Source organism: Macrobrachium rosenbergii, chromosome 10, assembly GCF_040412425.1.
Source record: "Macrobrachium rosenbergii isolate ZJJX-2024 chromosome 10, ASM4041242v1, whole genome shotgun sequence".
Taxonomy (NCBI): Eukaryota; Metazoa; Arthropoda; class Malacostraca; order Decapoda; family Palaemonidae; genus Macrobrachium; species Macrobrachium rosenbergii.
In genome coordinates this window covers 10,511,189-10,522,660 of record NC_089750.1, presented here as the reverse complement: position 1 = coordinate 10,522,660, position 11,472 = coordinate 10,511,189, and the positions used below count along the sequence as shown (strand labels likewise).

Below are 11,472 nucleotides of genomic sequence, written 5' to 3'. Positions count from 1 at the left end.
AAACATTGCATTCGAGAGAGACATTGTATCTTTTAATTTTCATTATTTAAAAGTTTGTAAAACGTTTCAGGGGTGGTTGAGTTAACTCGATAGAACAATTAAAATAGTGCATATGAGTTGTATTGACAAAAGGTATTTCGAATTAATCTGCAATAAAAAACGGTAACAAATGTTTAAGATCATGCATTTTCTTTCAGGGCCGCTTGTCTGTGACTGCTGGCAGAGGGACTGAATCTTCAGAGAATACAATACTTCGTCAAAAAAATGGCCAAATTTCGTTAACCAACGGAGAAAGTTTGAGGATACTGACAAGGATTGCTGCCAGTTGCCATAAATGTGGGAATAATTTAAAATGATTGTTGTGGTGTCACAGTTTGCCCACGTATGCCCGTGGCAACTATCATTTCGCAAATTCTCAAACCTTCCGAGAGGATAACAAGAAACTGCCATTATCGTATGCTTGAAAGGGAAGGTAATCTTTTTAGTACAACTAATATTTCTGATCCCATTTATCAAGACCACTGTTTCCATAATTAGACTGAGGTGTGAGATAAGTGTTTTTACTTTTCCATAATCAGGTTGAGCTGAGAGAAAAAGTAAAAAGTTTACGTATTTTGTTCGATTTACCTGCTTTGATAGATATTTGCCGTTTATCTGTCAAATCAGTAAAATCTAGTAAATCTAGAAACTAATATACTTTTTCTCTCACGTAACCCTGATTATGAAAAAAATAACTTATCTCACACCTCAGTGTAATTATGGAAACAATGGTCTTGATAAATGGGATCAGAAATTAAGTAGTACTTAGTACACATTTCCTTTTTATGCATAATATAATGGCAGTTTCTTATCCTCCAGCGAAGTTTGAGGATGCTGGCCATACTGCCATAGGCATACGTAGGCTTACTGCCATCACATTAATCATTTTACATTATTCCCATATTTAGAAGCTGGTAGCAAAATTGGCTGTTTTCTTATGCAACTATACGGAAGAAACATACATACATCATTAGTAATTTAGTCAAATTCCTTGGGGGTATTCAATAAAAACCAAAATCTTGTATTTTTTTATTTGTGCCACCTTTAAACGTATTTTTCTAACACCAGGATGAAGAGAGAAATGCCTCAAAGGCTCAACGCCATAATGCAGTTTGTTTCCTCTCTCTCTTTTTTAGATTTGTGCTCTCTCCTTTAGATTCGTGATTAAGATTTTGCTGTTCTTCAAGGATGAGAGCTAAATGTGCTCATTGGCTCTCGCTCCAGATTTTGCTATTTTTCCTCCTCTGTAGATTCTCGTGCTGTTCTTCAAGCTTTAGAGCTATATCCGTGCTGCTGATTTTTGCTTATTGCTATATCCGTGCAATTCCTCCTCTGTAGATTCGTGCTGCTGCTCCTCTCGCTATTGCTATATCCGTGCCCTTCCTCCCATTATTCCTCACTCTGTAGATTTGTGCTATTCCTCCTCTTTGATTCGTTCAATTCCTCAGGGTCACTATTGATTCGGCTATTCCTCTTTTTCGTTCAATCTACAGTGGAACCTGTTTTTCTTCTAGAATTAAGTTTACGTGCCAGGTATCACTTGAAATTATTGCTCCTGAAGGGCCCCTTCGCATTTGTCTTGGAGGTTCGTAGTTCTGTAAAACGTGACTCAAAGCGTCTCCAATCTGTGAACATAAAAAACACACTCAATTTTCTCTAGTATCAAAAACAAAGCCAAGTATTAGACCAAGTCAGAAATATGCATAAATTCGAAATTTAGTTCAATGTTTTATTTACATCTGGAGGTCGAAGTACATGAGGTTACCATTACGATGCAATTATTCAATAATACATGCAAAACTCTATAAATTCAAAATTTCAGTATTCGGTATCTGAACAAACTACAGTAATATACCCAGACGATAGCAGGTTTTGCATAAGGACAATAGTTTGACACTTGAATCATTGACATAAGAATAATCTGAAGTCTGTGCATTAGTGGCATTTAATCTTAAATGAGAATTATTGGCAAATGCAGATTAATTAGAGAAATTGGTTATCATAGTGGATTATAAAGCAAGCTCGAAGGGATCTTGTATCAGGTTGGAGATGTGGTACAGCGAATAACAGCTTCAGATGAACCATGCGCATATGCAGGGAGTTAAAGAACAAGCAGTGCACAATTTCTGTAACTGGAGCAGGTTACAATCGTGGATTGTAAAGGGCAATGCCGATTGCGAATACTATCTAAAAATACAGCACATTGTTCATCAAATGTCCATACAGAAAGCAAACATTTACCATAAACCACTGATCAGTCCTTACAATAAAATTAGATCACTTCAACTCAGTTTCAGGTAAGGCTCAACAATATTAAGAAAAAGAATGAACGTAGAGACTTTTTTTTTTTAAATGCAAAGCTACAGTACCTTAATTACCTGAAGCCCAAGTTGCAGAAGACAAAGAATGGCTTGGACTGACAACTTACAATGTAGAGGATATTCATGAACTTAAAAAAATTATTAGATATTCATGAACTTAAAATTATTAGAATTAACTTTTATGCCTACTGAAAGTGGCTCATGTAGAGAGGTTTCAGGCATTCATTAACATTTAATACAACCTATTTTCACGGTGATCAGAACATTTTAAATATATGCAGAGCAATGGCTTTTATTGCATATGCAAAGTAATAGCTAAATCTATGGAACAAAAGTTTTAGGTACAAACAGTCTGCTCAGATTTCTGACCTTACTCTGAGGTGGTGGTTTTAAGCGGTTTGCAAATATTCAGACGCCTCAGTAACTTTGAGGCAAAATGGGCTACCATCTACCCCTGCTGATTTCAGAGAAACCTCTTGCCATTTCCCCACTTTTCTTCAACTACTTAGCATGGAACACCCTATGGACCTAAAGGTCTGGAGGAAACTGACATACTTAACCTACATAGTTTCCATAATAGCTAAGCATTCTTTCTGCCTCTGCCCCATCCGTGAACCCTTTCCCACTTTCGGCACATACAAAGGGCAAACATGTTTTCAAGAGACCATAATTTGCCAAACTGTCCCTCATCAGTAAACTATGAGGTATGTTTTACTACAGCAGTATCTAGTGCTTCCCATTTCTGCCAGGCAAAGAGCAAATGTACACGAATGCACAAATAACCATCAGTGGTGAATCCTGTTCTTGTCTCTTACACAGACATGTAGAACGTAAAAGTACGACAAAGCTGTGTAACTCGGTATTCTGGGTTATAGGTGCTACTAATACCAAGTAACACATGAGAAAATCAAGTTACCATCAAACTAAAATACAAAGTAACACATGAGAAGTTCCAGCCAACTAAAATACAAAGTAACACATGAGAAGCTCAAGTGAAAAATTTTGCCAGCCAACTAAAATACAAAGTAACACATGAGAAGTTCAAGTGAAAAATTCTGCCAGCCAACTAATATACAAAGTAACACATGAGAAGCTTAAGTGAAAAAATTTGTCAGCCAACTAAATTACAAAGTAACACATAAAAAGCTCAAGTGAAAAATTTTTCCAGCCAACTAAATTACAAATTAACACATGAGAAGCTCAAGTGAAAAAATTTGTCAGCCAACTAAATTACAAAGTAACACATGAGAAGCTCAAGTGAAAAATTTTTCCAGCCAACTAAATTACATGAGAAGCTCAAGTGAAAAATTTTGCCAGCCAGCTAAAAGACAAAGCAACACATTTGTAACTCGTGAGAATTTCAAGTGAAAAATTTTGCCAGCCGACTAAAATACAAAGTAGCACATGAGAAGCTCAAGTGAGAAATTTTGCCAGCCAACTAATCCAAGTACAGTATAAATCACCAAATTTATCTTTGAAAAAAACACCATAAACCTTAGCCTTAATACTGTAATAAAACTAAAACAAAAAGCAGAATGACCAGGTAGATGAAGGATGAAAAGTAAACAGTAAAGATAAACACTATGAAGTGCCAGTACGAGTTCAATAATCAAAGTGGAATGGCAACTGATGTAGAACCCTCGCCGGTATGACGAGATCCAAGCATTGCTTGGTGCTTAATTTTTCAAGTAGGTAAGCAACATAACAGTAAATACGGTCACTAATGATTGAGTAAAATGAGAGGTTTGTAATTTGCAGTGGCATATTTCAGTTTGGGTGCCTACAAACATAACAAAATTTGTTTGTCACTTTTATTTTAGGACTTAATGCAGACTGATGAATAATACAAAATTATGTGGATTGGGTTGCACATATATGCATTCATATCTTACCTGGTTAATGTTGAACTGTAATAACTTCCAGAGCAAACTGCCTTAGTCATTTGAGCATTTCCGTTGTAAAATTTGAAGGAACACTTCTATATTATCCATTTTTAAAAGACACGTCAATTCAAGAGAAGCCACCAGTGCAGTGTATGAATAATGTAACCAAATTTTGGTGTATCGTTGGCTTGCTTATCTGGAGATTAATGTTCCGAAGTTTTCCCTCCTTTTCAATGAATCTTGGGTGTTGTAATCCCTGGAAAGAGAGAAAAAAAACCATCAGTGAAAAAAATTTATACAATTATTCGAGAGACTAAAGAAATACCAAGAAAAGTGCTTGTTCGATAACACGACACTACAAATTACTTATATCAAAATCCACTGTGAACCAAAGAGCTGACCTAATCTCAAGAAAGCGTAAACCATTTTCCCTAGCATGGGCTGGTGAAACAGTGAAAGCAAGCATAACCAAACACTGCTTTCCTACCAAAATTTTACAGCATACTTGTTTATGAAGGAAAGGGTTTTCATGTCATTCACTTCATCCACCGTTCCTAGACAAGCATACTTTAGAGAGTAACAGTTAAGGAAACAAAAAAATGAAGAGGTCTGTTTCGTAACTTTGGCCTGAAATTTAAACTTGAAAAAGAACGAAAACACACACACACACACACACACAGAGCAGCAGTTTTCTCTGCTTTTTAAATACTTCGTGTGATTAACATACTAGGCCGATGAAACCATGCCAAGAAGAGAAATTGGAATAATTTATTCATTTTAAAGCTACAAGAAACGGATTTTGAGATGATCACATTTATGCACAAAATCCCACCGAGGCTAAACACGAGTTTAGTTTTAGGTTTCATAAAATGATTCCTTCCAAGACTTATCTGGCTCTCTATACATTAAACGCTATGGTCAGCAGCATGTTATGTCAAATGTCCCTAGGAAGTAATTTAACTTAACGGAAGCAAAACTTAATGCTGGTGTGGCATCTTCGTAGTTTAAAGTAATTGGTCAAAAGGAAACCAAGAAAACATTATCCAAATGCTCATCCAGATTTTTATTTCGTGCACATTAAGAACGAACACATTTAAGTGGGCATAAATCTTACATGGATTTCGACTCATGATAGCTAAAACAAAGAAATAAAACTAAAACCGTGATGAAAGTTATTGGAAGTATTTAAGTGACCATCAACAGTAACTAAAATAAAGATAAATAAAAAATTTACTTAACAGGCTTTACTATTCTTACAACCAGTCTCTCAAAATGAAGTAGTAGCGTGTTGAATACCATATTGTTTTGAGATTAAAAATCTGTTGCTTTTGTACTGCCTAGTTTGAAGTAAGGCAAAAATATCGAATGCATTTACAGAAAATCATTACACTTGCAGTTCAACTAAGGTTGTCTAAATGGAAACCTAATTTAAATACTGCAGCCTAAGTCTCGCCAGCTTTCAAAGAAACTAACTACGATTACCAAAACACTTGTACAGTGCTACTAATCTGTTGACGAAACCAAAATAAACTAAAATTATAGGTCATAATTAGCACCACAATCAATAAAATCTTTGTATCTGAACCAATATTCTTACGAACCTGCTATTTTGTGTAAATAATTGTGTAATACAAATCATTACTAAAAGCATTAGCGCTACACAGATGAAACACTGATATGGTTGACAACATCATTGGTACTAATATTATGCAACACTTGACTTCAGCTCAATACAAATCTGCATGAAAAGTTTTGAAACTTCGCAGTTAAGTTGCAGATAAGTTAAAAGTGTTCCCTATGTTAACATCATCCCCAGACACCTGTCCTTAATTTACTGTGAACTACCATTATGGGAAATTCCTTTGATGATATAGGTTACACAAATATCTTGTAGTTATAAATTTCGGTTATACTACCTATAGTATTCCTCTAAAATGTAATATTATTTGCTACTCAATTAAAAGGAATGACTGCAGCCTTTTTAGTTCGAATAAATGAGCAATTATCTTTAAATACATTTCAGGCTTGTGTATTACATGGAAATCTTGTACTTGTCAGCACAATTTTGAACAACTTGATAACTAACCGGCCATTCACATTCATTCTACTTCTTATAAAATGTTAATAGTTTTGATTGTCAAATTCATCTTCTTTAGGATTATATCCCACCCAATTACTGGACTCCTTTACCAGTAGAATATATGACCACGCTGGTCTTGGCTATGTAATTCTTTAAGATATACAATTAAGAGATTTTTTGTCTTGCATTTCGTTCAGCTAAAACACACAGTCCAACTTGGGTTAATAAAGTGAAAAATTAGGGAAGGGAACAGGATGCAGGAGTTAGACCCACTTGTAATACTGTGATCCATCACTAACTAATCCTATGGTCCAACTACATAACAATGCACATATAAACCATAAAAATGCACATATAAACCTTAAAAATTAAAAAAACTTCTAAACTAGAACATTTGAAACCATGTTATATAACGTTTTCAGAGTTTTAATTTTTACAATTAAAACTTTGAATACCGCTAAATAAACGAAAACCTCATAACCACTTAAGCAGACCCTTAGCTACTACAACTTTCCTTGCAAAGCATAAAACTAAACATAATAAAAAAAAAACAATTACAACACCCAACTTGCCGAACAACACCTTTTAACAATTCTCAGTACTTTGCTTATACATACGAAGACAGAATTAAATGTATTATTTTACACTGCTATGACTTATCACGATGGTCCGAAAATATATCCCCAATACTTGTAAAATTATACTTATTTCGTATATTCTGCGTTCTTGGGCAATGCTGCACCACATGTGCCTCTGTCTGTCTGTCTGTCTGCATGGCACTTACACAAACGCTCTCCCATCGGTAGAGTACCGCGACCTCCTCCACCGCCAGGGAGTGAGACGAAAGTCTGAAGAGGGTGAATGAATTCTTCCCGTGTTCGGGGATACTGTGCTTAACCAAATAAATGTCATGAACTGAGAGAAATGTGTTGATGTCACGGTATGTTATTCTCTTAGATGATTCTGAATTCAAAATATTATGCTGCAGCGTCTCCACAGCGACTCTGACATCATCTACTTGTGCATTTATTAGTCCATGGCGATATGTTCAGGTGTTACACCTTTCATTTAATACGGTGTTTATTACTAACATGAGGTCATCATCCATCACAGACCGCTCGCAGTACATTTAGTAAAGAATTTTCTTTGCCTCCTACGAATTAAGTCCCGCAACGTTGGATACCCTGACTCAGTGTAACAAACCGTTACAAGTAGTTTTTCTAACACCAACCAGCAGTTAACGTGCCCAATTATACAGTTTTATTATCGGCCTCAGATCTGCGTTCAGCCAAGACTCTAACCTGTACAGAATGGCAGACATTAAAGCAGCATCCAAGACTCTTCTTGACGAGAAATGGGATGTCATTGTCTTTACTTAGAAACGAAACAAATTTATTGACTGTGCCACCCTGGACTGGGCATGTGCTATAACCGACGATAACATGGAACCATCAGAAGTAAAAATTTAATCCAAATATGTGTACTGAGTGCACAGCTCCACTACAAGATCTTCAACCTCAATTGTTTCCTAATCCCGCTCCGTCCGTTGATAATAACAGAACACTTAGCTTTAGCTGCTTTAATTTTCATACCATAATTATTACAATACTGTTTCATCAAAAATGCTTTATTTACAATACTTATTCTGCTTGTGGTAAGAAGGACTGTATCATCCATCAAAACTGGCAAATGCAGCCATGGCAAAATGCCATCTGGGTACAATTTTCTTTAAGAAGCCTAATAAGGTCATTCATGCACAAAATAAAAGTAAAATAGGATGTGGAACTACCTGACGAACTCCAACTGAAGTTATCAGAATAACTGATCCAATAATGCTGTTCGTTACCCTATATACTGCAACAAATGCCGCCAGCATCACAGCCCCACACCCAAAACGCTTCAAGACCCCGAATAACATTTTTATAGGTACTAAATCATAGACTTTACTAAAATCAACAAATACTGCAAAAAGCTGCTTCTTTTTCTTTTTAGCCAAGTCACTCAATATCTTAATGCTACAATATGTTCCGTAGAACCATGACCCCTCTGCGCACCTGTTTGTTCCCTATAAGGCTTAAACCATTTCTCAAGTTGAGAGCACAAGACCGTATATAATTTTGCCAAACAACTGATCAACGTTAAACCTCTAATTTTTTTGTTTCTTGCCTACTGCCTTTTTTAAAAAAATGTAAAAATTTTGGCAATGGACCACAAACTAGGATATGAGGCAGACAAATACGTCATTAAACAATGCAATACGTGTGATCATCCACTGCACTGTGAGCAATTTCAGAACACCAGGAGAAACACCGTCGGGACTAGAAGCTTTGTCTGGATTAATATTTTTAATTTGAGACTGAACTTCCTCCAGGGTTATTCACTCATCCAGTACCAAGATGCCCACACATTGAACGAATACGAATATCATCCATTAGTGCTACCTCCACTGGGTTTAATACTTCGAGGAATTCCTTAAATTCCTGATCCGTGGGACATCTATTTTATTCTCACCTTGAAACCTACCCTTCCAGTCAATAGCTTTCCAAACTCGAGAACCCTCATGGTCCCTAAGGAGGCGCTGCTCCTCTACATTTACACTAAAATTTCTTAGTTTTCTACAACATGCCTTACAGCTACTGTACAATACTTCAGATACATTAGACGCGAAGTCATTTATGTTATCATAATTATCAATATCCAAGTTCCTATCTAAACTGAGATTAGAAAAAATACCATTAAACCAATACCATTAATCCAAGATAATAATAACATTATACACATTTGCAGTGGATATTAGATGCTGCATCTGTGGAACAAGTCTATATTTACAACCAAATCTGATGATCCTATGCACACATCTAACTCAGATACCCAGCTACTCCCCTGTTTATAAGTCTTATTACTAGCAAAGTATTTATCAAAAGTTTTTAAGTTATTGATAACAATTAAATCACTGTCTTTACAAATTGTTGCCAAAGCATAAGCATTATCACTAGGGGTAGTTACATCATCAGGTATATGTGGGTGGGTATAAGCATCACTGATAGCTATAGCCTGCGTACACTACTGCCAAACCTTGCATTCATATCACCTAATATCAGATATTCATACCCCTTGTCACTATCATTAAGCCTCTCCTGCATGGATGCAAATTCCTCATGAGTGAAATAAGGCGAGTCACTCGGTGGAATATAGCAGGCCCCAAACACAACCTTGGGTACAGTCTGCAATCTGGAACACACCTGATCAGGGACACCTGAGAAAGAGCATTTTCAACAAAACAGTGGTACCATCACGGTGGGAACAATCCTTGTTATAACTCATATAAGAAACAAATCCCGGCAAATAGACAGGCAAAGACGTTTTTACCTCATTCAGTGCTACTGTGTCACACTGAAATGAATTCCTCACCATTTTTCTTTCCTAATTTTATTCTGCAGCCCCCAATCTACAGTTCTTAAACTTTTGGCGTTAGGAAAGTAAATTTAGATATTACATTTGTAGTTAACGTTGTTTCCGGAATTTGGAGTTTTCTTATTCTCTCGGAAATGAATATTCAAAGGAGATATGGGAAGCCAATGTTGCAAAAATACAAATTTATGTACATATAGTGCCATATTTAGCACCGATTCGTTTTGTGAAGGTAGTCTCGTGTGCTGCCATCGGCATTCTTTTTTCCTAATGAATATTAGGTCACAATAAATTTCTGAGGTTTGCTTTTGCTAACAAAGGCACCATTCACAAAGATACTTCCTCCCCTATACTACCTAAACCTTATATCAGGAGCAGCAATTGTTCCTGACCCACTGGACACGAAACTTAACTGATCTCGGGGAAAGGTTCAAATCTGGAGGTCACACAGGAACCTTATAATTTCTGCTTAACATCGTCAGCGTTTCAGAACCAGTATACCGATCGATGGCTGTGGCAAACTCCTGATTTCATGACAGTGATATGGAAATGTCAAGAAACTAAATAACGGAAAACTGGGAACTAAACTGTTTTCTCGGTCAAGTAATAGTTTTTCGAAGGTCCGTGAAAAGCTGAATAGGCGGAAAAAATTGGAAAAAAAAGTACTACATAAAAGTCAAAAAAAAACCATGAAATTACTTGTGAAAAGATGGAACCTTTTCTCAAGATACAGAGCTCCACTAATTACGTTTGGTATTCCCCATGTGCTATAACTTTCCAATGGTTAGGCTTCGCTTTTCTTAGCCCCCTTAAAAGCTAAGACTGCAAATATGAAGACAAGGCGTGGATTTCTATATATAAAAATGATTAAAGTCCGATATTTGAAACTTGGCCTTCCTTATAAGTCGATCACTGAACTTGCAATAATAAGGGTCATGAGCCATATCCAAATCTCGGTATACAGTGGCCTTGAATGTACCTTGCCACTTTAACAAATGATGAAAATTTACAGATCTAGCACAACAGTCAGAAAATTGCAGAAAACACGTTAATCCATTTCAGTTAACATTTTGGAAAAACTGCATCCACATGCCTATCATTAATTTCTTGTGCATAAGAGCCTGCTCAATACCACCTTTGGTACTCATACCACCTTAAGTACTTGGATCTATCTTACCTTGCCGATTATGTTGACGAAAAACCCGTGAAACAGCAACTGGGCGCTGACCGGTCGCGCTCACCGGTCCCTTTGCTCTCAGGCGCCACACCCATCAGATCAGCGTTCCAGTAACGTATGTTTGCAACGTCACAGTCTTCACTGGAACCGGAAAATAAACATGGCGGTTATTTTCCAGTCAGAACAGCCAACCTTAAAGCCCTCGAGAGAATATTTAAAGTAAATATCTATATTTTTCATCACGTGATAATGCTTCAAGAAACTAACTGATAATAATTAAAAAAATGTTTTATATTTGTATTCAAATTTGCTGAAAAGGGCGCCTTTTCCAAATCCTTTTGGCAATTCTGGTAATTGTTGGTATTGCCAGACTTTAAAGATCAAATTTTCAGGCCGACCTCAAAATTTAACAAAGAATGTTCTTTTACAGTCGGAAAAAATAAAACAGAATTAAAATAATCGCTGAATTTGTATCTTTTTTATTGACAGGGGTAATTTTTTTTCAGGGTTTATCATACACAAAATTAAAGGTTTTTAGTCAATCCACAATGATGATGTCAT

At 36.2% G+C, this 11,472-nt stretch overlaps 1 long non-coding RNA gene across 1 annotated transcript; it reads right to left on the bottom strand.

Annotated features, from left to right (window-relative positions):
- Window positions 1–1,523: 1,523 nt before the first annotated feature.
- On the bottom strand, window positions 1,524–11,046 carry LOC136842972 (uncharacterized). Its single transcript, XR_010854392.1, has 3 exons — window positions 10,912–11,046; window positions 4,253–4,499; window positions 1,524–1,664 (listed from the first exon to the last, which is right to left on the bottom strand). It is a non-coding gene; the product is annotated as an uncharacterized lncRNA (long non-coding RNA).
- Window positions 11,047–11,472: the final 426 nt, after the last annotated feature.